General features: G+C 37.3%; 1 protein-coding gene across 1 annotated transcript in view; it reads right to left on the reverse strand.

The window, feature by feature from the left end:
• slc8a4b (solute carrier family 8 member 4b) overlaps window positions 1–24,194 on the reverse strand; it is a 75,735-nt gene extending 51,541 nt beyond the window's left edge. The window contains exons 1-2 of the mRNA XM_084404054.1: window positions 24,000–24,194; window positions 23,709–23,910 (exon numbers count right to left, since the gene is read on the reverse strand). The gene's annotated coding sequence lies outside the window, so the exon portion shown is untranslated. The remainder of the gene's footprint in view (window positions 1–23,708; window positions 23,911–23,999) is intronic.
• Window positions 24,195–25,382: the final 1,188 nt, after the last annotated feature.

Raw genomic sequence — 25,382 nt, forward strand, 5'->3', positions numbered from 1 at the left:
AGAATGAGAAATATGTAGAAATGTGTAGATGAAATCGTAACATCAAATTAAAGATACGCAATTATAAACTTGGATTAGGCCTAATGTTTAGTCAACACAACGGAGATATGCAGATGATATTTAAAAGACCATTTATTTAGTCTAACACCATCTTAAATACAATACTGTAATCAAACAACACACACACACACAGATATCAAAGACACAAATTTAATTCATCTAAGCAAATGCCTACCTATCTCTGCCGATTTCGGAGTCTCCAAATTAATCCATTCTGCAACTTTTAAATACATAATAAAATGTTTAAAAACGAAATTATAGGCTTAAGTGCAGGATCCGAAAGTTGGTCGTTTTGTCGCTATGGTTACACACACACACACACACACACACACACCGTTGGCGGTGCGCTCAAAGTCATCTGTCAGTTGTGCAGTTACCCAAAATCTCCTGAATGAAGTTAAAACCCATCATGTCACTGATATGTGTTTTTTAAATCAAGTGATCAAAGTGCTCGTTGCCGTTGCGATCAGTGGCGCGGATTAAGTGTTTTCTCGTATATTGGGTGCACACGCCGCACTGTCTTCACTCGGACGCGCGCTTCAATCCGTTCCGTTGTGGATAATAATGTTGCATTATCGAACGTTGTGTCGTCGTGGATATTGTAGTAGCCTATTGTATTGCTAAATCCCCGACCACTATGTCGGTCTGAGACAGCGAGACCTAGACAAGACCGAGAGGTCCGAGACCAAGACAAGACCAAGGCCAAAGACCGTCAAGGCCGTGACAAGACCGAGACCACGTAAAAGTGGTCTCGAGACCGGTCTCGAGACATACATCACTAGAACAGGGAAAGAGATACTGCATCGTTAGCCATGCTAGAGGTTACAGTAGTAACCTAGACGTTTTCATAACATGGTACAAACTGGTAAATGCAGCAGAATTTATAAAGTTGACTGATTCAGTTAGCTCGCTTAAGGCCTACTTTGCTTTTTCTTTGAGTATGCAAGTCCATTGGTGCATTTCATATTCCTGCAGTTGTGTCTGTGTGTGGAGATGCAGTTTGTTACTGTGCCTTCACTATGGAAGGCTTGACATCTTCTCAGCGTATGCCTCATTACCATCCCACCAGATGTCCTGTCTACCCTTGACACACACACGGGTGCTGGAGGCCGTGCACTCTGTCTGTCTTGAGACACACTGTTGATTCCCTCCAAAAATCTTTTCAATCTTCTAAAATATGCAGACAGACACTAGCAGACTATGAAAATACAGTCATATTTTGCTCTCTCTTCCTTGAAGAAGCATATATTACAAGCTGCTGTGCAAAGTTGAGGGGGCCAAATATAGCACCAGGTCTTTTCACTGCTAACTCAGTTAGATTCGGGCTTGGATCCACAAGTATGTTCTTCCAGGCCTCTCCATGGGTGTTCTACGTTCTACCATGGACATATTTAGATCCCAATGTAGTTGGGTTCAGAGTTTCCAATTCAGAGATCCACCCCCCAATGGAGGGGCTAAGGTTTAACCCAGAGTGGAGAGGCACAGGCAGAATGGTGATGTTGAGGACAGAAGGGTGGAGTGTGGGTTATAGTATAGGGTTGACCAAAAAAAGATTATAGCCTGCTATATGCATTTCCATAGCTTTCAATGTGAAACAGGCTCATTTGGTGTGTTTTTATAGTGCTTAAACTAGCCACCAAGTTTTTAAAAATATGTATTTTGCTTTGAGACATAATTTTGGTTCACTGATGCATGCAGCATATTTTGAAAGCTGTTTTATACTAAAAAGCACAAAACATTGTAATGAGGATATGAAAATAATGGAGATTTCTTTGGAGGGTGCTTACTGAAAGTTACACCCTAGAGAAAGGGTTTTTCACACTGCACTTATAGGCCAGCGGTGATGTTAAATGTTTTATTTGATGTCTAAACAGTACCCAGGTAAAAGTGCTAGTAAAATAAACAGTGCCAAACACTGTTTATTTTACTGATACACCACTGGGAACTGTTAAAGGAAACCAGGCACATTCCATTTTATATCATACAAGCGCTAATATACTCAGTCGGTGTGAGTATAGAGTATAGAGTATAGTATACTAGTGGTGCCGATTATTCAGTAACTCTTTCTGCAGGTTATACTGTTATGCCAACAGATGGCGACAAGCGATTATCTTTATGAGTGAGTCATTGAATTATTTGTTTAATCGAATGCAACAACACAGATTCTTTAAAGTCCTATGATTTCACTGATTTACTTAATACACTAAATCAAATGTTCACAAGTGCCTGTTTTTCAATATGAAGTCTGCATGTTTCTGTGTAAATGAGCGGGGTTGATAAGCCCAAAATCACCCACACATGCATTATAGCTGCGTATTTATCCTCGAGAATGCTTTGATCATGCGCTGTGGTAGCACGTCAAAGCACTTTCGAGTGTAAATACACAGCTATAATGCACGTAGGTTATTTTGAATTAATATTTCATGTCAATATACAATGGTTGCATACTGTTAAAACTAATCGTGATATTTTTTAAGACTGCCGACTCTATAGAACATTGGAAAGGAAAATTAACTTTACCGCGCTCCGAGAGCCCCCTAGTGGTCGAGAGCATTTCTGTTGTGTTGTGGCTTTATTTCGTTGTGTTGTGGCTTGTTTCCGTTGTGTTGTGGCTTAATTTCGTTGTGTTGTGCACTACTGGGCCACCGTATGTCCAGCATCTGTCATCTTAATAGATGAGGACACATGAACTTCATCTCCACGGCTGCTCTGAAAGTTGCAAAAAAGTTCACGTGTTTTGAGGTTCAAGGGAAGAAAAAGAAACAGTGTCTCTACCTAAATTTTATCTATAATTTTTTAAGAGCCACTGCCGTCAGAGAAATCTCCTCTGACTTGACCCTAGGTTGACGTCTTTTTTAACCCTGCGCTAAGCAATGTTTTAATAACTCAAGATTAAAAGGCACTGCTTTTGACCTTGAGTTATTAAGCCCTGCAACAAATGTTTCTAAATAAGAATGTTAACACATGGTTTACAAATGCACAGTATTTCAAAATCTGACGACCCAGCATTATGTTAACCCAGGCTTTAGAATGACACTGGGTTAGCAATATCAAGTGTGAAAAGCCTATTCGTTTCCCTATTACACAAAAAGCCTCCAAGGGTCGAGCACTAAGTCCTTCAAAGAGTTTTGTTGGAGGTGCACAAGCTGAAATCCACAACAGGCTCTGTGGGCAGGGTCACTACTACATGACCTGACTGAGGGATTAGAAACAGTGCCACGACTTGCAGAATTAAGAATCCTCACACTCTCTAACCTGAAAGACTCAATTTGAGAAACTACCATTTATTTAGAAAAAAAAAACGTCAGAGTTCTGGAATGACATGAGGGTGAGTAAATTATTACAGAATTGTAATTTTTGGGTGAACTATCCCTTTAAGTTTACTAGTTATGTTTTGATCTATGGGCAAATCTCCCAAGATGTCAAATAACTCAGATTTTTTTAATTGCAATATTCCAATTGCCACAATGAAAAAACATATCATGAATCATTATAGAAATCTTTAAGTATGTACAGCATATATCAGTATTTGCCTTTAATTTATGTAGATTTGTAATGTATACAATAAAGACAATCTAATCCTCCATCATCCCTGTAGGCAAGGTGGTTATTTTCGATAAAACCATCAAATGAAAAGATCATAAAAAAAAATAAACCTGCATTTTTTTGCCCTAAAGTAATTGCTTATGGAGGTTCACACAGATAGGATTTATTATTTACTGAAATTGGCAATCAAGAGTGTCCTTTGCTGACAAGAGTTCCTGCAGGGCTAAGAGTCTAATAACGCTGCCTTCACGTGCTATCGGAATTATCGTAAATACAAGTTTCCTAGTTAAAAATTGGACATGAGTGCCCTCTCAAGTCGTATTTACCACTGGGAAGCTTGGGGATTATTCTTATACCCAAGTTCTCGAGTTGGGCGGTCCATAAACTTTAAACATGGCGGAGGTGAGAGCAATTGCTGCTGTGACTGGTATGCTATATTAGTTTTTTCCACAACAGCTATCCCCTTGTCTTGTCGTTAAAGTAGTGCATATTTACATATGAATAATAATTTAAAGCATTTTGTATGTGTTATACACCACGCAAATAGCCTGTATTTGATGGAAATTCCAGAATTATCAGCAAGCTAACAATCTATTTGAAAGGGACGTAAATATCATTTTAGCTTTGATTAGATTTTCCCAAATAAATATGCACGAATAAACCTGGTGTCCTCCATCATAGATGTTCTTTCCGACAACAAAGCACTTGAACGTGACAAGCTCATAATCGCGACTTCAGAAGTAGGACATTTCCGATAGGCCTGAGTTGAGAAACCTGAAGCGACCACATTCCACCACAGCAAATAAACCTTTTCCAATTGCCCAATTTGGCCTTGTTCGATGGGTTTTCACCATGGAAAAGGCATTTTGAGGTGGGAAACATCATCTCTGCAAACACTGACTTGAGTCAAGAACCATTAACGTCAGTGGCCACTGGCCAGGGGGACAAGATAATGTCCTCACCACATTACATTTTCAAAACAGCAACAACTTAGTCTGGCTAGATTTTATTTAGAAATATTATAATCTGGTTCTAAAAGGGGTCTGCAGATTCCCTGTCCAAGCGGCAACCAGTGTTAAAACCAGAGCCACTCTGATGGGTGAAGGGTAGAAGGCGGCAAAGCAGGTACCTAACAGGTCACTTCCTCCTTGTGTATTTGTCTCATAAACAGCTACTAAGAACACTGAATTTCATTCACATGACTCTGTAACTCTGTAACTGTATAATGCTGTCTATACTTCACACGTGTGTGTCAAAGACTTGGCACATAAAGAAAAGTCAACATTCTTAAAGTAACTTTTTATTATGTTAAAGAGTGTAGTTAATTATTTGTATTTTATGTTATTTTTGTAACTATCAGGTTGACTAGCACTGAGAATACACTGTCTAAAGGACTGTCTCAGAAGGATTCTTATCTTAGTGAATCCATTAGTAGTAATCCATAGAAGTATAAAGTACTATCATAAATAAGACATAGTGTGGAGAAAATAAAAGAGAGAGAGAAGATGAAGAGAAGACCTACTGAAGCATTTCTGGTATCAGTTTTATAAGCAAATAATTTGTAGGCTGTTTTTTAAAGGGCAGTCATCATGGCTGACCTTGGAGAAAAAGCGAAAAGAGTATACATGAGGCACTGAGAGGCCTGTGGCTCACTCTCCACTCATCTTTTTCATTACTTTCCCAATCATGCCTGCCCTCTGTGATCCTTTCTACCGCTCTTCTTTCTCCACCACCTGCATTTCCTATATTTCCCTCTTTAAAAGCCTGACCACAGTCAGAGGCTGCAGAGGTCACACCTGTCCTACACCAGCACAGTCTGGTCTGACCCAAGAACAGCCTTTCACTGAACCTGCCTCTCTCCAGCTGGCTCATGTTCAGTTCCAGGACCTACCGGATAGCCACAACACCTGTTCTTTTCTATACAGGATGTCAGAACTTAGAAATACTAGGTTAAGATTTTTAAGAGATTCATCCAAAAATGAAAATTCTGTCATCATTTACTCAAACTCACACGACTTTCTTTCTTCTATGAAACATAAAAAAGATATTTTAAGGAATGTCTCAAAGTGCGTCTGAAATCGCATACTGTCTGAGTTGGTACTACATTTGAATTTGAATTACTTTAATTAATTACTGAAAAAGTATGTTCTATATAGTTAGTATGCATATAATATAAATGGAAATGAATGATGCACTACATCCAAACTGTCAGGTGACCTACCAGCATCAGCCGCATCGCTTCATTTCCATGAATAAATTCTCTCCCGTGGCCTCATGGGAAAGTAAAGTGTCCATCGAATGCACATTTCAGAATCTTGGCTGAAGTAGGTTTGGCTAAACTACTGTTTTTCGAATACTATGTATTTGGACATACTACTCTGTTGGAGTACTGTTATTCACATACTATAGGGAAGTATTCAATTTCGGAAGCAATGGAAGTCAATGGTAAACAAAACTTTTTGGTTACCAACATTCTTCAAAACAACTTATTTTATGTTCCACAGAATAAAGAAAGCCATACAGGTTTGGAGTGATATGAAGGTGAAATGATGACAGAATTTTAGTTTTTAGATCCGTGTCTATGAAAGCCATTATTTTGTGTTTTGAACTAAGTGGATTTTTAAAACAACAAAAAGTTAATTACCATTCAAAAAATAATAATCTTTGCGTTAAATTGATCAAATAAATGTAGCCTTGGTGAGCATAAGGGGCTTTTTTTCAGAATCTTATGACCCAAAACTTGAACAGTATTGTATCTTTGAAAATGAATCTGCATGATTATTTTAGGAAAAAACACATGCTTGTTTAAAACTATGATTGGAACCCTGGGCCCTCTTTTATTCTAAAGTTTACCACAGTCCCCATCAAACGCACATTTCCTTGTGGCAGAGAGTTGGAGTACAGTAGGTATTTGGAAATCTAAGCAATTCTTGCTGCTCGCCATTTTCAAGTAAAGGATTTTGCGGTTGACTGGTGCTCTTTTATATGTTAAAATTACATTATTTAGGAAGCGTTTACAAGACGTAGATTTGAAACCATTCAGCTGTGCGCAATTTCAAGATAATTTGTGATTTATAGATTTCACATTTGGAGGAGAAGTTTTTTTGTGCATTCGTTCTCTGAATCACACCGATGCACATTGGAGAAATGATTGTAAGATCAAATGTAGAACGTTTTCTACACAACATTTTATAAATGAGGCCCAAGATGTCACCTAGGGCAAATGAGCCGGGACTGCCCCTTCAAAAAACATGACAGCTCTCAAGTGTGATATATTCATATTTGTTTGCATTAGTGTCAGCCACAGTTCTAAAGTTAAATTATCTTTACTTGCTGTCTATCATTTTGTTTGAAAATACGATAAACAAAGACAGCTTGAAATTTGCTATGTGGCTTCTCTTCAGAGTGAACAATGCTCAAATTCACATTCTCAGGAGAAGAAAACATCAGCTATTTGAAACAACTCTCAATTGTCTGATTTTTATTCGTCCATGAAAAACACACCAAATATGTATACTCCACTGTTCTCTTAAAATGTTTAACAGAGGCTCATTGTTACTGACTGTGATCCCCGCTGACTTCTTAAGGCAAAACCAATGGGGCGGAGAGAAGTACATCCATAATAGGGATTTATAGGCAATGGAGACCAAATGTAACCACTGTGTAGCTCATAATATATCCCTCTAAAACTCAAGATTAAGGACTCAGCCCATCAGTCTCACAGTATTCTTATCTAGTAAGAATAGATACTTATCACAGTGCTGTAAGAAGCAGGCTATTATATTTCATAATTAGCTAATTGCATGCTTGGCAGCTAATGATGATGGCCAGTGGTTGTCTTGCGTGGTGGGTGCCATGGCCATGCATGTTAAGTAGTTGTAAATGCTTGTGGGTAATTGTTGCGGGAACTGCTGTAACATAAGATTGGACAGGAGATAAACGTCTTCATGGTCATGACTTTCATTCTCACAATAAATGAGCGCTCAAAATAGAAGCCTAAACTGTTGTGCGTGTAGTCTGTGTGTGTGCGGATGCACCTGTGTGTGCTACGCTGACGAGGCCCCCTTAGAACATGTCCACTCATGGATGAAAGCACCACAGTCCATTCTACACACAAACACACAGAGGCAGAGATGGAGATGAAGTGTGAAAAGGGCAACAGGAGAAGAAAGGTTGCTGTAGGACATAAAGCATTGTAGAAATGTGAATTGACAGACAGAGAACTGGATAGAACAGACAAAAAAAAAAAAAATGAGTGAACTGATGCTGGTTCGGAGCTCAGCTAGCTAGTCCACTGTCAGGGGATCTGTGAACACTGTTAAAAACCTTTTTTGATTTTAGAATCAAATTGTCTATCCAATTTATCCAGGTTTTTTAGGAAAACTTAAAAAAGCACCTTTTTTTTACAGTGTGGCTTATGTTTCCAATGAAATAATGATAAAACTGCCTGAACAAGGAAGACACGTGACGTGAACAAGGGAGACAAGGAAATCTGAACAAGGAAGACACATGAAAAATTAAAACAAACTGAAAGTCCATGAAAACAAAACCAAACTGAGCTGAATGGTGACAGTAAAATGAGCTAATGAGTTGCTTGTGTAAAAGTAACACAGTGCAAAGCTTCACTCTGAAATACACAGTGACCAGTTGTTGGCCAGCTTAAGTCGCAAAATATAAAAATCCAAATAAATACCTAATAAATAATGTGTACCTGAAATATTTGTTAAAGTGTCAGATGGTGTAATTGTGGCATCTACCAGAAGGTCGAGACAATTTTTGATCCCTTGTATGAAACTGTTCCAGATTGGGCACCGGCTCCAGAACAGGCACCCTGACAGAGTCACAATTGTTGAGTTTTTCTTTTTATGGCTAACTGTAAACCTTGTTATTTCTACGAGGGATTTGTCCAAAAACTGTCCAAGAATTTGTGGTTCTGTATAATTGTTTCTCCCTTATTTTCATATATTACATAACTTCTCATTTGCTACAGCAGTCTCAGAATAACACAGCAGTATATCACTAGTACTGTAAGTCTGCAGAAAGGGAAGTCTGCAGTCATTCATATCCCAGCAGGGAACATATCAGCGGTCAGAGCAGCTCAAGTTCTCTGACCTCTACACGGACTGATCTTAGTAGATACAGTATACAGTAAATTTATGCATGGTGACCTTCAGCAGCAGCTGAATCCTGGAGCCTGTTGGACAGGAACAGCAAGCTCAGAACCAGACAGCCCACCACTAACAAAACAAGCAGCTGGCTGCTCAGCAGGAGAGTGTACCGCAAGTGTCTGTGTGTGTGTGAAAAAGAGAGAGTGTGTGCCCTTGAAATTGAAAACCAATAGTTATCAAAAGCCTCAATTTAAACAGCGCAGTCCATTCTAAGTTCCCATTGGCTATGCATAACATGAAAGTGCCATTTGGATTTATAACCCTTCAGACATTTTTATCTTCAACACAATACTTCCAGACAGACTTATTTCTAAGTGGACTGAATAAATGTTTTTGTGGGGGCTAATAACAAAATATTCCATTATAAGATAAAACATTGAGTAAATTTTTTGAAATATATGCCGAGCTGAGCTTTTAAATTATTTTTGGGTGGTCTATTGCATGTCTATATGACAGGGGTTCTCAACTCTGGCCCTCAAGGTCCACTTTTCAGAGTTTAGCTGCAACCTTGATCAAAATCACCCGTCCATAACTTTCTAGGGCTGCGTCCAAAAGCTTAGACAGTTGACTTGTTCCCTCGCAACAACACAGGAAGCATTTGCGCACAAAGGTAAATAAGATAAAACTAACTAACTAAGGTACCTCACGAAACAGACTTCTGAGGCAGTATAACAGTTTAATGATCTAAATAGAGAGAGCTTTGATGAACTAAGCGAATATTTAATTACTAATTTCTACAAAACAGTCAAAAACATACATTTACACACAAACTGACCACCAACCACAACTTTCAGACGCCATCTTTATTTTTAGCTTAACTGTCAATGGAACGCAGAGAATTGTGGGATATCAAAGCAAAGATATGCTGCCTTTAAAATCGATCAGATGAAGGTATCTAAGGGGACAGAACATTCAGATTCGGATGTGCCTCGATGCCATCCTACCTTGGAATGCTTTTTGGAATGCTTCAAGGATTGAGAACCCCTGCTTATGATATTGTCATGCAAATTTCATATTTTGGTCGAGCAAGATTAAAAACAGAATATTTATAGAATATATAACTGTGAGTGCCTCACATTTCAATGATATTAAATACAGTTTTCACACTATAGTGTTAAATTGATTACATTGGAACTAGTCATCTACCTACTACTGCGGAAACCTCATTATTCCTCGGACTGTCTGCATTGTTCATGGCCGATGAGACAATTGATCAGTCCCAGTCTTGATGGTCCAGCTAACAACAGGTGCTAGAACAGTCCTGAAGGCATATTACAATATTGATAAACAATTGTCCTTGTACATTTCAACACACAGGATCACATTCACAAAGAGAAAAGTGAAGGATTTGTGAGTGGTGAGAATGACATTAGAATTGTAGTGTGAGAAATGAAGGTGTCCTGAAATTCACCAAAAGTATACTTGATTGAGTAGCCTATAAAATACTTTTTTTCACATAGTTTTACATACTGTCTTATAAACTTACATTGTTTGAAACTATTGATTAAAAAGAAAACCGATGTGTTACTAATTCTGAATATCTGAATTTTCTGTTGGCGAGTCCATGGGTAGTGTAGGAATTTACTTCAAAATCAGCTTTACTCTTTCCCCGCCATTGACTGAATTTTCCGGCTATCCATGTTTTCACTGTTATATGGTAGGGGGCGCTATTTCACATGTCCTAGTATATAATCTCTGGATCAAAACACAGGTGGAGAAGAAGCAGAAACTAGTGATAGAAAGATTGCTTACGCAAATGTAAAACAACGCGATCATCAAAAATTAAACAGCATTTATATCAAAACTGCCTAACGTTACCGAATGAAACGTCGACCCAGGAATGGGAAATAACTGTTAAGCTTTAAGGATCTACTACACCTGTGTCTTTATCATCGTTCTGAATCTGATTTGGCGTAGTCTTTGACAAAAATGCGATTTTTTCAATTTTTTTATGAAACTTACCTACATTTAAGTGTTGATAAAAAGGATGCATGTTTTTAAAATGGAAAGAGTACAGTTAGAGGTATTTCAAGTATAAAAAAATAATACCTAAATAGGAAAAAAGTAGTATACTTAAAATGCTAAAATAATATATAAATAGTAACTTTTATTCACTAAAAAGTGGGCCAATTTAGTCCCAAGCAGTATTGAAATATTAGTACACTGATATTAGTATACCTACAAAATAAAGTATACTTAAAAATATACTTGACCGTTAATTAAGTATACTTGAAGTATACTTCTTTTTTGAAAGGAAAGTCAGGAGATGACACCAATAGTTTAAAAAGAAAGAATTGTGAGTGCTAAAAAGACATTCTTTAAAAAGACATGGGGTGTAAAAATGAAAGTAACATAGAATGAGAGTGAGAAAGAAGGTGCCAAGTTTAGAGGAGATAAAGCAGCCTCATCCCATTTTAATTTAGTCTAACTCAAAACACTCCAAGCCTGATTTCTCATCATATCCTCAGCCATCATTCCAGCTTCTATAGATAGTTTTTTTTCTTGAAGCTTGGTAAGCCACTTATTACATGGCAACTTACCATATAAATAAATAAATGGACATTAAATATTCATTTGAATTGAGACAATTTTATTATGTGAGAAGAAAGAGACTGCAGAGTAGTAAGTTCCTACACAACTAAGTAGGAGAATCAGTTGCCTGGGACAATTAGTTAGTTAAATAATTAAAATTCTGGCTGATACCTATAAGTCAATAATTATTTTCATGTTATGGCCGATTATCACTAAATGGCCTATATTGAAATTCTATACTAAAAATATATTTAGGAATTAAAGATTACATTCAATAATGTTATTAAAGGATTAACTTTAAGTGAGCATTGACGGCAAATGTGATTTAAATGTAAAAATAGGGGAAATGATCATGCACCATTTTACATAAAGCCAGAATGGATGTTAAATTAAAAATCTCTACTAATGGCTGATAATGACATGCTGCCAAAATAACATGCATCCATTAATTAGACAGTTAAGTGTTTATTATACAAAAAATCCGAATCAAGTGTTCCAGAGGGCCGTGTGATAATATGCAGTAAGTCTGGACTGTATTCACAGCATCTCACCCTGAACAGCAGTAATTCAGCAGTCCTCTGACTGATGAAGTGTACGGGCCACATTCCCTTGTCTTGGCTCACAGGAGATCACTGATGGCCAAACTTCTACACGGATACAAGCTCATCAATTAGCAACTGGAGGGGAACTGACAGCTTCGAGACGCCAGAAGTTTACAGCCTTTGCCGTTTTCCCTGATTAATATGCTATAAAAAGGTAAAGGTTATGGCTTCACAGTGCCCTTCAAATAAGCGTACACACTATTACTCTCTCTCAGTCTGTCCCCAAGCACTGCTTCCCCATTCGCATCTCAGTTTTTCTGCTCATGAACAGAAAGGGCAGGGGGTATTGAAAATGAAATGACTGGCTGCATTGACCTAACTCTGTAGATAAATCCCACAACAGCAATCGCAATACAAGGTTTAACTTCATCCTCTCATTCAATCATTATCGTAATACTAATCCCACTGACATTTTGAATGGCTCCAGGGAGAGCTAAAGGAGACAGGTTGTTAGGTAGTCTGTTTCCACATGAGTGTTTCTGCCTTCGATTCAATGATCATGTCAGCTCTTCAATATTTGATTACCTTGAGCTTCATTTGACAGGATTCATCTTCGATTCACCGAACATACCATAATATGCTCTTCAACCTGATGTCATTATTACCAGCCCACAGGCAAAGAAACTGATACCCAATATTTGATCAATGTCAGTCACATTATATTCTTAGATCTTTTGGTGTGTGGATGGCTGACAATACATTAGATTTATTCTACTTCATTAAAAAAAGTAAGCTTTTTTTACAGTGTACACAGAGTACAGTTACAGTGTTAAATGAATCTGACTAAAGGGAAATTATTTTTTCAATAACTGTTTTTGACTATGTTAAATATTATCCTTGGCAGTTATCACCTACACTTTGCTGGCATCATGACTTTTGTATAACTCTGCTGTCTCTTTCTTCTCACATTATAAAGTAATTCAGACTCAAATCAATATTTCATGTCCATGTACACTACCGTTCAAAAGTTTGGGGTCGATGTTTTTTTAAAGAAGCCTCTTATGCTCACCAAGGCTGCATTTATTTAGTCAAAAACGCAGTAAAACAATAATATTGAGAAATATTACAATATAGATATTGTAAGCAGTCATTATTCCAGTCTTCAGTGTCACATAATCCTTCAGAAATCATTCTAATATTCTGAATTAGTGCTCAAGAAACATTTCTTATTATTATCAATGCAATGCAAACAGTTGCTGCTTAATTTTTTTCTGGAAATTGTGATACAAGATACTTAGATGAATAGAAAGTTCAAAAGAACAGTATTTACTCTAAAATATTTTGTTGTAACAATGTAAAAAATGTTACTGTCACTTTTGATCAATTAATGAATCCTTGCTGAATTAAAAGAAATAACCGACCCTTAAAATGGTAATGTATACAGTTATTTGGTGTGTAGCTTCGTGTCATGATCACACTGATGTTTATTTTATGATAATGCCCGGATGACTGTATATCATCCTTTACTTGTATTCTTTCCACCAATGAACAATGAATCTCTCAATGAGACAACACAGGACTGCACTGCTTCTTGTCCCTCAATAAATGAATCATGCAATGTTCCATTTCAACACATACATACACACACACACACACATATCTGAACAAACTTAGACATTTATATAAACTCACACTCATAGGCTGCCAGCCAAAAAGAAAGCAAAACAACACTCTGCCAGATGTAAACACACACAGGGCACATCCAGCAAGCTGCATCTGTTCAAAATGCCTCTGAGGTAACAGATGACACTTTAACACCCAAGACTGGCACTGTACAAGTCCTCAAAAATCCAAGTATGCTGATATACAGAGAAGGGATCTAATTACTGAGCCTAAATAATTAAACCTCACTGCTTCCAATTAACAAATGTATCAACACAATCACAGAACAACGGAACGGAATGGAACAAAACAACATAAAAATGAGGGGGAAGTGAAATAGAGAGGAAGAAACAAAGGGAAGACAGATAAAGACAAAAATACATGTTCTGATATTGCTGATAAAAAGATCTCGCTGATAAAAAGAAATGAGCCCTGCTGTAAAGAAAACAATGAATCTCTCAATAGATGTTCTGGTCAATGTTATACACACACAGTATATAAAAAGATAAAACCCAATGTTGAATGCTGCAATGGTGACATTCTCTGTGAAAATATCAAGCTCGCTTGAAAAAAAGGATTAGTGCATTAGTGCACTTACCATTCATCTGACTCTCATTTAAATAAGACTATCATAATGTGTGAAATGATGTACAGAAAATGAAGGGAGAGAGGGACTGAGGGCAGAATACAGTGGCTTCCTCACTGAAAACAGTAATTGCAAATGCTGATTGTGCTGCTGGTGGTGATGTAAAAGCAACATGCAGCGATAACGACCACTTTTGATAATGCTAATTCTTGCATTTGAGGCTGAGAATCTCTCATCTGTCAGACACGCATATGGACATGACTAGTATTAGTTAACTAACCCTGAAAGCACACATACTGTAGGGTGTATGTCATGTTTGTCACGGAGTCCTCCACACTTTCATCTCTGAACTTAGTTGGCTGATATTAAAATGCTGTGTCTCTAATGTACCTTCTTTTTTACCAGCTTAATATTTAGAGTCAACTAGTGTCGTCAGTTGACAATGATTCATCCAAAAATGTAAACACTCAGAAGACTCGAAAGAATTTTGAGCTGCGTCTAAACCATGGCCCAAAAATAGACAACAAAGAAATTAAATGAGTGAAGAAATGAAACCAAACACCTTGTAATCACGGTTTACTTTACTTACATGATGGAATAGCATACATCTCGCAAGTTATTTTGGCAAAAACGACATGTAACCAAATTCAAGGTTAGAAGTGGGCAACTCATAGCCGGACTATATCGGGTCTATAGTTAACCTAGACAGTGAAATGACAACTATTCACTCTAAAAAATGCAGGGTTGTTTTAACCAAAATGTGGGTGAAATATGGGCAAACCCAGCCGTTGGGTTACATTTTTCAAATACATTTTTAACCCAATGGTTGGGTTTGTCCATATTTGACCCACATTTGGGTTAAAACAACCCAGCATTTGCTTGCTGGGAATTGTCATGGTGACGCAGCTTCTAGTGACAGAGCTGTTTGTTTATTCAACCAATAGCAAAGCCAAAAAGTGTGTGGTACCTATACAGTTTCCAATTGAAAGTTTCTGAAATGAACACTAGTGGCAGTAAACCACCAACAACTTTTATTCAGTTTCACACAAATGATTATTACAGAGGCAGATTATCGATTAATAAAAACTTTGTGCTATTCCTTGAAAAATCTTGTTATAACCTCGAAACATGTTGCATGATTTGTAAACTAATACATTTCAATGTTTGTATATTAACAAACTTTGATAACCAGGCTTTTCCGGCAAAGTAAACTTGCTCAGTAGATCACCTTGCACTGGCGATGCGGACCACTCAGTATGAGTACCACACGAGTCACAAAATTCAAAGGAAGAACTCAAAGACTTGTAGAACCAGGGGGGAAAATGGCAAGATTGCTTCAGAAAATGCATTTTATCTAGCATTTGCTTTTGCTTAGACTATCGGTTAGGTTTAAGGTAAATGTCTGGAGACATTTCATTTCCGAACTGCCGCAAAATGTGCACCATCTAATTTAATAAAATATTGTCACAGTCATATCTGTTAAAGAGAAAATTCAATGTGCTTTTAGCATCACTCACTATTTCACTTTGAAACATAAGAGAACAAATGAAATATAATTTTGCAAAAATTACGCAGCAGCACGTTTTTGTCACTAAACTGGGCTGCCTTTAAAATATACTTATGTTGACTTAAATGTACATTCCTGGTACAGACTATTTATTGATCTCTACATCAAATCTTATTTTAGATGTAATTTCAGCCATGTGTGCGTTCAAATATTTAGCACAGCAATAAAAGTTTGAGTAAAAAAATAAACAAACTTTAAAATGTGGGCTTTGTTTATTAATAATAAGTACTTGAATGAATAGCTGTCCAGCACAGCCTAATTAATATTCAAGAAATCACCGAGCAATGATGTCACAAAAAAGTCAAACATGGCCCCCACTCCACTTAGGCTTTCGGTAGAACATTTGATTTATAATGTGAATAAGCACTTTTAAATATGTTTATCAGATGTTTATCAAAAGTATCAGATGTTTGGCAAAGTATGTGTGCTTAGTAGGTACAGTGGGCCATAATTCCATTCTCTAATTAAATATATGCTAATATATGCAGAAACATATTGTTTAGATTACTTCCAAAAAAGTAAACAGGAAATCTAAAAATACTCATGAGCTCATTCAGGATCCAGCAGAGAAAGAGATGTCAGCCTCAGCTTCAAAACTCTGTCACTTTAGATCCACTTTTAAAACTTCTCCACAGAAGCGAGTTCATCTCTGCTCCTTAAAACCCCTCAGAGCTCTCAGAGGCTTTCGCATTCTGTGAGTAAAAGCTCTGAAAACTGCCGTCACTGTTGGACGGTTCCCGCAGCACTGAGGCAGAGCAGAACTGTACCATGCTGAGCGTCGTCAGCCAAACAGACAGCATGACATTAGCAGACAGTAGGAGGGTATACTTCACTCACACACATACACACACAGTTTTCAAAGTGGCATCTAACCATGAGCAATTTACATCCTTGCAGCCCCAAATGGTTGCCTCCATGCTGAGTTCCATGCTCAGAGTCACAGCTTGCTAATGTCAAACAAAAATGTCCTCAAGTGAACAGTGGCTACAAGTGCTAAACCCATAACATCACCTGACTTCACATTGTTGTCTCCTCCACGCCTCCCTTTGATAAACATACTGTATATCTCTGCTTCCTCTTGTTTGAAATTTCTAACACTTAATCTCTGCATCTCCCTCAGAGCATTATGATCTAATATTTTTTCTGTCTTTTAACATCTGGGCTCACAGTGGCAAAGGTCTGTGAACATCAGATTTCATTAAGATGAATAAAAGGATGCAAGAAAACATCTGGAGGTGTGGGAGACAGCATCTGGCAGAGTAGAAATGCTGTAAGACGAGTGTACGAACTACATGGAAAAAGAAACCAAAAAGATGATCTGAAATGTTCATTGAAAGGACCATATGAAGAAGCATCATTTATTTTAAATAAACAGAGAACAAACACATATATAGATGTATTGCACTAGGTCAAAACAAAATGTTCAGGTTTTCTAATATTGGTGAATCATGGTCATATAAAATTTGATGACTCATTCACAGGAAAAGTGATGACTCATTCACTAAAACTCACCTTAACACCAGCTGGTTAAAAGTCACTGCAAAGATGGCTAAACCAAGAAAAAAGAAAAGAAAGTTCTAAGAAAAACTCTAGCACCATTTGTTTGCAGTCACTTGGCTTGACATGTTGTATGTAATGCAATCAGGGTTTGAAATTAACTATGTATGTGAAATTAAAATGTCAGTGAAAGTCAACTGTGGTGGATAACGCGATTAATTAACTAGCCAGTTTGGTGGGTTACGATTATGTAGTAATCACTTGATGCCATTGCTATCAGAACCTCTAACATTAGCAAAACACAGCATAACACTCCGGTACTCTGGAAAAGAGAAGAAACCACTTTTTCAACCCGTTCCCACTCCCTAGGCATCTGATAAGTGCCACATATCCAAGACTTTTGCACGTCACTATACAGACGCCAAAAGTGCCCTTTAGCATTTTTATTCTGATGCTGTCAGTTAACCAAAGGCCCTTTCACACAGAGCATTGATACCAGAAAATTGCCATAGAATTGTTAGAGTGCCTTCTGTGTGGGATCAGTCACTGTGTGAACAAAAGGCAGGACCAATGCCATAAGGTGTGTGTCGTAGTGATGACGCATGATGTACTCGCTTATTATATACATTTTGAACACAAAAAAGCTACAGACTGTAGATTTAAATTATTACTCCCTTTAGTTATTGTTTTGGAATAAATGTTAAAATGCTCAAAAACACCAACTTGATGAGATTTATACTTGGTTTTAATAAATAGAAAATTAATAACATTGGTAATGTAAAAATGTATTTGGTTTCTTTTTTTATGTAATGTTTACTTAACCAGGAAAATGTGAAATCACATTTATATTCATTTATGTGAAATTAAGTGTAACTGGGATACGAATTTACATTTAATTTATTAAAAAATAAATTACTATAGGTAGCCTATAAGATTCAGTTTGTTGTACTACTCTTTCATTTTTATGTTATCCACAAACATTGACTGTCATAAAATGGAAAGCTATTCAATAATAATCAGATTTTATAATAAATAGATTTAATCTAGTAAATTCTATGTAATAACCTAGTTTATTTCTGATATTTTTGTTTTGGTTTTAAGAAGTTCTGAATGACTGTCAACTTTGAGTTAAAATTGAGTAGCCAAATTGGCCAGTGAGTGAAAATGTTCATTTCAAACCCTGAAAGTAATGACATTCATACATTATTAAGTGTCCAAATTCTCCTTTGGGGCCACTGCATGCTCCTCTGCAGTCTCAGAGGTCTGTGTTCCTGTTTAAGGGTTGTCAGAGAGATGTAGGTCCCCAATTCAAAAGATTTCCCTCTCCAGAATGTCTGAGAGTGGTATCTAACATCAAGAGCCTCTGGGAGATATCTGACCTATAAAAAAAGCCTCCCTTTCGTATCTTTCTCTTCAACGTCCTCATACATCGATTTCTTCTTCACACCTCTCATTCTCACTCTTCAATGCTTCTCTCATGTTCTCTCCCTCTTCAGGCAGATGTTGTGCATCACTTTTTTTATCAGATGACAGGTGAGAGACTGTCTCCCCTCATCAGATAATCAGAGATCATCTCTCACTTTTGCATTCACCCCTCCTTCATCCATCACCTCCTCTGTCCTACCCTTCCATCAATGATTTTGACACAAACATCAATAATCTAAAGAAATGAACCATCAATTTTATTATCGTATACAAAAACTATTTAGTTATTGATTTAAGATTTCTTTTTACTGAAATAGCACAAATAAAACGAAAGCCTAAAGTGAAAATAAACAACTGAAATAAAATAATTATTAATAAAAAATAAATTATACGCATAACAATAGTCTGACCTGTGCGAGTGTGGAAAAGACATCCCACAGGCGAGATGTGATGTTACTGATTACAAAGATGGACTCAAATGAAATCGCATTGGTTGGTAGGAAACAGCAGAGCACTACTCATTCAGTGATGTAGTGGCCATCTAACTTTTGTGCAATTAATCGATACTTCTTATGGTTTACGTTGCATACCATTTCAGATGTTCCTATGAGTGGATAAGCAATACAAAATTGGACCCCACTGACTTTCACTGTATTTTTCAAATAATTTTCATCTTCTTTTGTGTTAAATAGAAGAAAGAAAATCATACCGGTTTGGAATAACAAGAGGATAAGTTTGTTTTGCGGTTGAACCAGGATGAAGCCAGGATGGCATCAAAGGTAAAAATATATTAAAATGTATACTAATAAAACCCTGGTTTTCAAGATATATTACTAAAACTGAATTGTGTCTGACAAATGTTTAAAAAAACTGAACTGGATTAAATCTTTTGCTCAGGAAGGTTGAGTAATTTTTCATTTTTTAGTGAACTATCCCTTTAACTATGATTACTGGAAATAATATATAAAAGAAATATAAAATGCAAACTAAACTGTAACAATGAAAAACTTTTCATCTACGGATTCTGCATGTTTGACACCAGTCAGTACATTCCAGAATATGACAATTTTCCTCTTTGAGGAGTCAGGTGATGTCTCTCCTCAGGATCTATGATCAAGAATAGTTTGAACCATGTCAAATAATAATCCACAGAGGGAGTAAAGATGTTTGCCCTGGAAATGGATTCTGCAGAAGGTATTAATGATCTTACCACTCCTTTGTAAGTATATATACTGTGATATTTAGAAAAGGTTTTTGAGGTAAGTAACAAACATTTTCAAGCACAAACATTGGATTTTAGCTCCACAACTAATTCCATTCATGAAACTGACACATCTTCAGCAAATGCTCATTTAACCTTTGGATTTCAGGGCTTCAATAGAAAAAGCTATTAAACTGTCAATAGTAATTAAATAAGGGATTTGGTGCAGAATTAGGTTTAATCTACACCACAAACAAACAAATACCTCTGGAAGGGTCTGTGTCATAAAACCAGCTTAAATGCTATCAGATAAGGATTATACATGCATATTTCAGCTCTGTTTTCCACTTTGCCTCATTAGATTGATTTGGAACTATACTGGATATAATTAGAAGATAATACCACCTGACAAAAAACGTAAGAATGCTGAGCATTTTATGATTTTATCACAACCTTAAGTAAACCTGAGTGCTTCCTGTTTCTATTATAAACACAAAATATTCAACAACACTATGGTTGTCACCACACATAACCTGCTGGTGCCTTGCTTATCGCACGAATAGGTATGACTAATGACAGTGCTGGTTTTGACAAGTGATTCCATAACGTTAGCCTCTCTCAGCCAATCTCAATTTCCTCAACCCATCTATTTTAATTACCTCTTCCCCTCGCTCACTCCAACCACCAATCCCGCAGGTCAAATAAGACATATTTCCTGGCACACTTACGATCCATATTAATAAAAAATGTGACCTGGACCAGAAAAAGCTTGCCTAGTCTTAAATAAATAGCAGAGCAGCTTGAGAAACTTTTAGCCTTCGTTCATTTGGAGAACATATTTCAACCCACTACAAGCAACCCAAGCTCACTGGAAAGATGTCAATGTGATGACATTGCTTTTTACACGTTTCACAACACTTTCAAAGTGAGTGATGACAATGTTAGCTAATAACAATCTTCCCCAGTAATCATAATTTGAGTAAACAAGAATAAAAGTTGTTGGTGTTTTACTGCCACTAAGTAGTCATTTCAGATGGAAACTGCGGAAGATTGTAACATAGGTATGTTTTTGGAGTTTTGCCAAAATTTAGGTAGAGGCACATTTTTCCAATGAGCAGGTTGACTACGAGTATCATAATAAGATCAATTGAAATAGTTTAGTATTAGTTATACTAAACCATTAATGTGGAGACAAGCACAGTTTTCTTTCTTGTATTTAAATATTTCTACTGAAACATCTATGGTTACTCAACATAAAATCGGTTCCCTGAGACGAGGGAATGAGACATTGCGTCAGTAGCTGACGCTATGGGGAAACTCCTTTCTGCTGAAACACTGAAGCCTTGAATCACGCCAGTTTACGTACACTGGTCAATGGCGTTCAAATGTGTGAAAACAGCAGTTAAGGTGACACTGAATGCCATTGTGTCCGAATCTGTAGACTGAAGGTAGAGTGGAGCTCATAAGATACAATGTAACACAGCAGCAAGTTATTTCCCTCATCTTAGGGAACCAAGGTTACATTGAGTAACCAGAGACATTCTCTTTCGAGTTCGCTTCACTCGACTTTGCGTTAGTAGGTGAGTTGTCTGAGCAAGTGTCTTGAGAAGAAAGATTCTGAGGCAATGGCGTTCAACACTGCCTTATATAGCTGCTGAGTCAGCCGCTATTTTTGCGCACTTAAATGTGATTGGTGTACTTATTACACTGGCGTGGTTCAATAAGACTTCAGTATTGATCAGAACTCGAAAGGCGACAGGAAGTGATCTACTTTCTTAAAGGGATACTCAACCCAAAAATGTCTCATTTACTCACCCTGGCGTCATGCCAGATGTATATGACTTTCTGAGTTCAGATGAAAACAAACTGAGATTTTTAGAAAAATAATGAATCTCTGTGATTCTATATAATGCAAGTGGATAGGCCCCTCCAAGCCGACACTTCAAAAAACCATGCAAAACGACCCCAGTTGATGAATCAATTCTAAACAGTGTGAGATCCTACAAAAACTATATTTTAAACTTTTTCAACTATAAACCACTGCTTACAGCCAACTGTCAAACATGCGTACGCTTGTCAACACATTGTGAAGCGTGATATCAGCAATTTCAGAAACTTGTGAGGAAGTGCTTTGGAAGTACAGAGGACTGTTACTTCCCATGCGAGTTTCACAAGTCAAGTCACCTTTATTTTTATAGCACTTTAAATAATACGGATTGTTTCAAAGCAGCTTTACACTGGTAACAGGAAAATGATTCAACGATGCAAACGGTTCATTTCGGCTGCACAGCAGCTCTAAAAAGAAAAAAGTGTCATTGTTCAGCTGAAGTCAGTTCAGTGTTGATTCAGTTCCATTGTAAAGATCATCAATTATTAGTTCATATCATCTATAAAACAGTGATGTCATACTCATCATCCAGCTCAGTTCAGTTCTCATCCAATAGCATCAGTACAGTCAAGTCAATAATATTGTTGAATAAACACACAGCATGCTGACAGTTGGCCAGAAGAGAAAGTTTATAGTTTAAAAAGTTTTTTTTTTGTATTTTTCTCTTCAGAAGATATTGATTACTGGGCTCATATGGATTATCGTTGTGTTTGTTTTGCATGTTTTTTGAAGCGTCAACTTTGAGGGATCTATCCACTTGCGTTATGAGGACTCTACAAATCTCTGTTTTGTGTTCATCTGAAGAAAGACAGTCCATATACAGAAGCATTCACTCTATATATCAGCCCATGCAGCAAAACAACACTTAACTTTATCATGGATAATAGCAATGAAGACACTTTCGAAAGGACTGAAATTACACTTAATTCCAAACAACCGATTGAAATAAAATAAAACAATAGCACAACTAAAGATGTTTTGTGAAACTTCCCAGTGCTTGGGTATTTTTCTGAGGGTTTTTTAAAAGCATTAAACAGTCTTATATTTTCCCCAGTCTGCTGCCTGTAACGTCACAGCTCTGACATCATAGATCTCCTTGGGCTGATGTAGTTCCTTCAAACCAAACAAGGGTTAGAAAGGCATCTGGCAGTATAATTGCTCATTAAAACAGTATGTCTCTCCCTGCTTGTTTGGGTGTGTTGGTCAAATTATTGGTATTATTATTATGTGTGCATGTGTGTGTGTGTGTGTGTGTGTGTGTGTGTGTGTGTGTGTGTGTGTTTGTGTATTGTTGGCAGTGTACTAGCAAGGACACGCAAAGGACAAAATATCTAGCATATCTGGAAAATGTTCTGTGACTAATAATTCCTGAGCAAGACATTTTAGGAATGACAATATGAAGCAATTAACCTCTCATAACAATTAGAGAAAAGAAACATATCAGGTCAACAACAACAAAAAATCTATTTTTAAAATGTATAACCAACACATCACAAAACAATTTCTCTCTAATCTGTCATTTAAGAGGGATTTGCTCCACACGCAGGTTGCGCGCGCCTAAAACTACATCCTCACCAAGTGTCACCAATTGCGTAACGCAGCTTCAAATGCGAATTCAGTTCTGCGTTGGATTACAGGAAAATAACCTGAGCGAGAGATGAGGGGAATGGGTGACTGAGATAGAGTCTGAATGAAAGGATGAGAAGAAGAAAAGGACGAGTGTGCACAAAGAGATGAAAGTGGATTTGGATCCTCAAAGTACCTCGTTTGTTTGTGATTCTGTGCTCTTTTTAACAATCATTCAACCCCTTTCAGTGGTTAAACTACATTATAAAGTGATTGGATTATAAAGCATGAGAACTCTATGACTAAAAGATTTTCGAGACCCCTGCACTCTCATATCTAATGCGCTTTTATGCATATAGCGGTCGCCCAAACGGCGATATTCACATGAAGAGACATCTGATAAACATTTTGGAGACGTATACAAACAGCATTCTCTTGTATTGTCCCTCAGTAAAGTTAAGCGCTTACCGGTTGGTCTGTGCAGAAAACAGGTGGTCACTCAGGGATCAGTGCGGTTTATCCGCCGATGTGTGTTGTTGTTTGTCAATGGTGTTAGTCGCTCATGTCAGGGATCTATTTCCCCCGCGCGTCCAAGGCGAGAAGGTTTCCAGCCAGACTAGCTTCTCGGTATGAGGAGACCCGGTAATGTGCGGTTATCACGCTGACCACACTGTAACACAAATAAACAACTTAATCACCTTAATAGCCCTGATAGAACGGAGGCGCGCGGCGCGCCTCAAACAAGTTGTGTAGCCTAACCTTAATGATTAACGAGTCACCACGCGCGCTTTACGCTACTCATCCACTTTGTATTGTTGGGAGAATTGTACATTTAAGTACAGTTAAGTACAGGCTATCCCCACTAACTATGACCTGGCGGTCCGCCAGCGTTTTTTTGAGCGGCTTGACACGGTTGGACCTCCGGCGGCACACCGTCGGCAAGCCGACCAATCTGAAAATGCGGTTGGTCTGCCAGCGTTTTTTGGGTGGCACGCCACCAGCGGTTTGACTATGCATTACCCAGATAGCAGTACATCTGCAAGATGTCTGTTAAAGATCACTTCATCTGGAAAGCATCTGCTGTTTACTTACATCTGACGTCTAGACGTCTTTAAGATGTCCGTTTTACATACATTCTAAATCATAAACATCTTTAAGACATTTTCTAAACATCTATTTGACATCTGAAAGGAATGCTCTAACCTTGAACCCCCAAAAAGGGACTATAAGAATGCATGGGTAACTCTTAAAGTTTCAACCGTGTTTTCGCATCTCAAGTACAAAGTTAGATTATATAAATGAATAAAATTGCGCTAAATATATGCTCGCGAACAGAAATTGCTTTTGGATGAGGAGGTAACCATAGCAACAGATGCTTTGGTCGTTTTATCGGACTGTGCATCGATAAAACATAAGCTTACTTTCTTTTTAACACGTTATTAAAGACGTAGGCTACTCTTCAAATATATAACAAAAGTATTGTTTTGTCTACAATAGCTGAGCTTATAAAAACTGTAGGCCTATACAATATTGGATGCCAAGGTTGACAGAACTTTTAAAAAAAGACATTTTTCAAGCATTATTAGGTATTTTGGCAACTGTAGGCTATTTTACAGTGTTAGCTACTACCCTGATAGCACACGTACGTCACAGAGACGTCTATTTGATGTGCGTGTTTACATCTGGAAGACGTATTTTTTAGAGTGTTGGCTCATCTGCAATACGTCTATAGGACGTTTCCTGTCAGATGTCAAATAGACGTTTAGAAAATCTCTTTAAGATGTTTATGATTTAGAATGTATGTAAAACTGACATCTTAAAGACGTCTATCAGATGTTAGTAAACAGCAGATGCTTTCTAGATGAAGAGATCTTTAAAAGACATCTTGCAGCTATATGCGAACTGAAAAACATATCCTACATGCAATAAAATCAACCCAATGTAGCCTATAACTTGACACTCGTTTTAAAATAAAATGCAAGTTTGTTTGGTTTGATGGTTTGTCTTCTTAAATATGGCTCAAACTTTTATTTAAAGCAAATTACAATGCATTTAGGGCTATAGCCTACATTTGTGCTTGTGTCTGGAATCAACCCTATGACCTTGGTCTTGATATTTCATACATTGTACTTAACTTAATTT

Source organism: Rutilus rutilus (genome assembly GCF_951802725.1).
Source record: "Rutilus rutilus genome assembly, chromosome: 3".
In the NCBI taxonomy this organism is placed as follows: Eukaryota; Metazoa; Chordata; class Actinopteri; order Cypriniformes; family Leuciscidae; genus Rutilus; species Rutilus rutilus.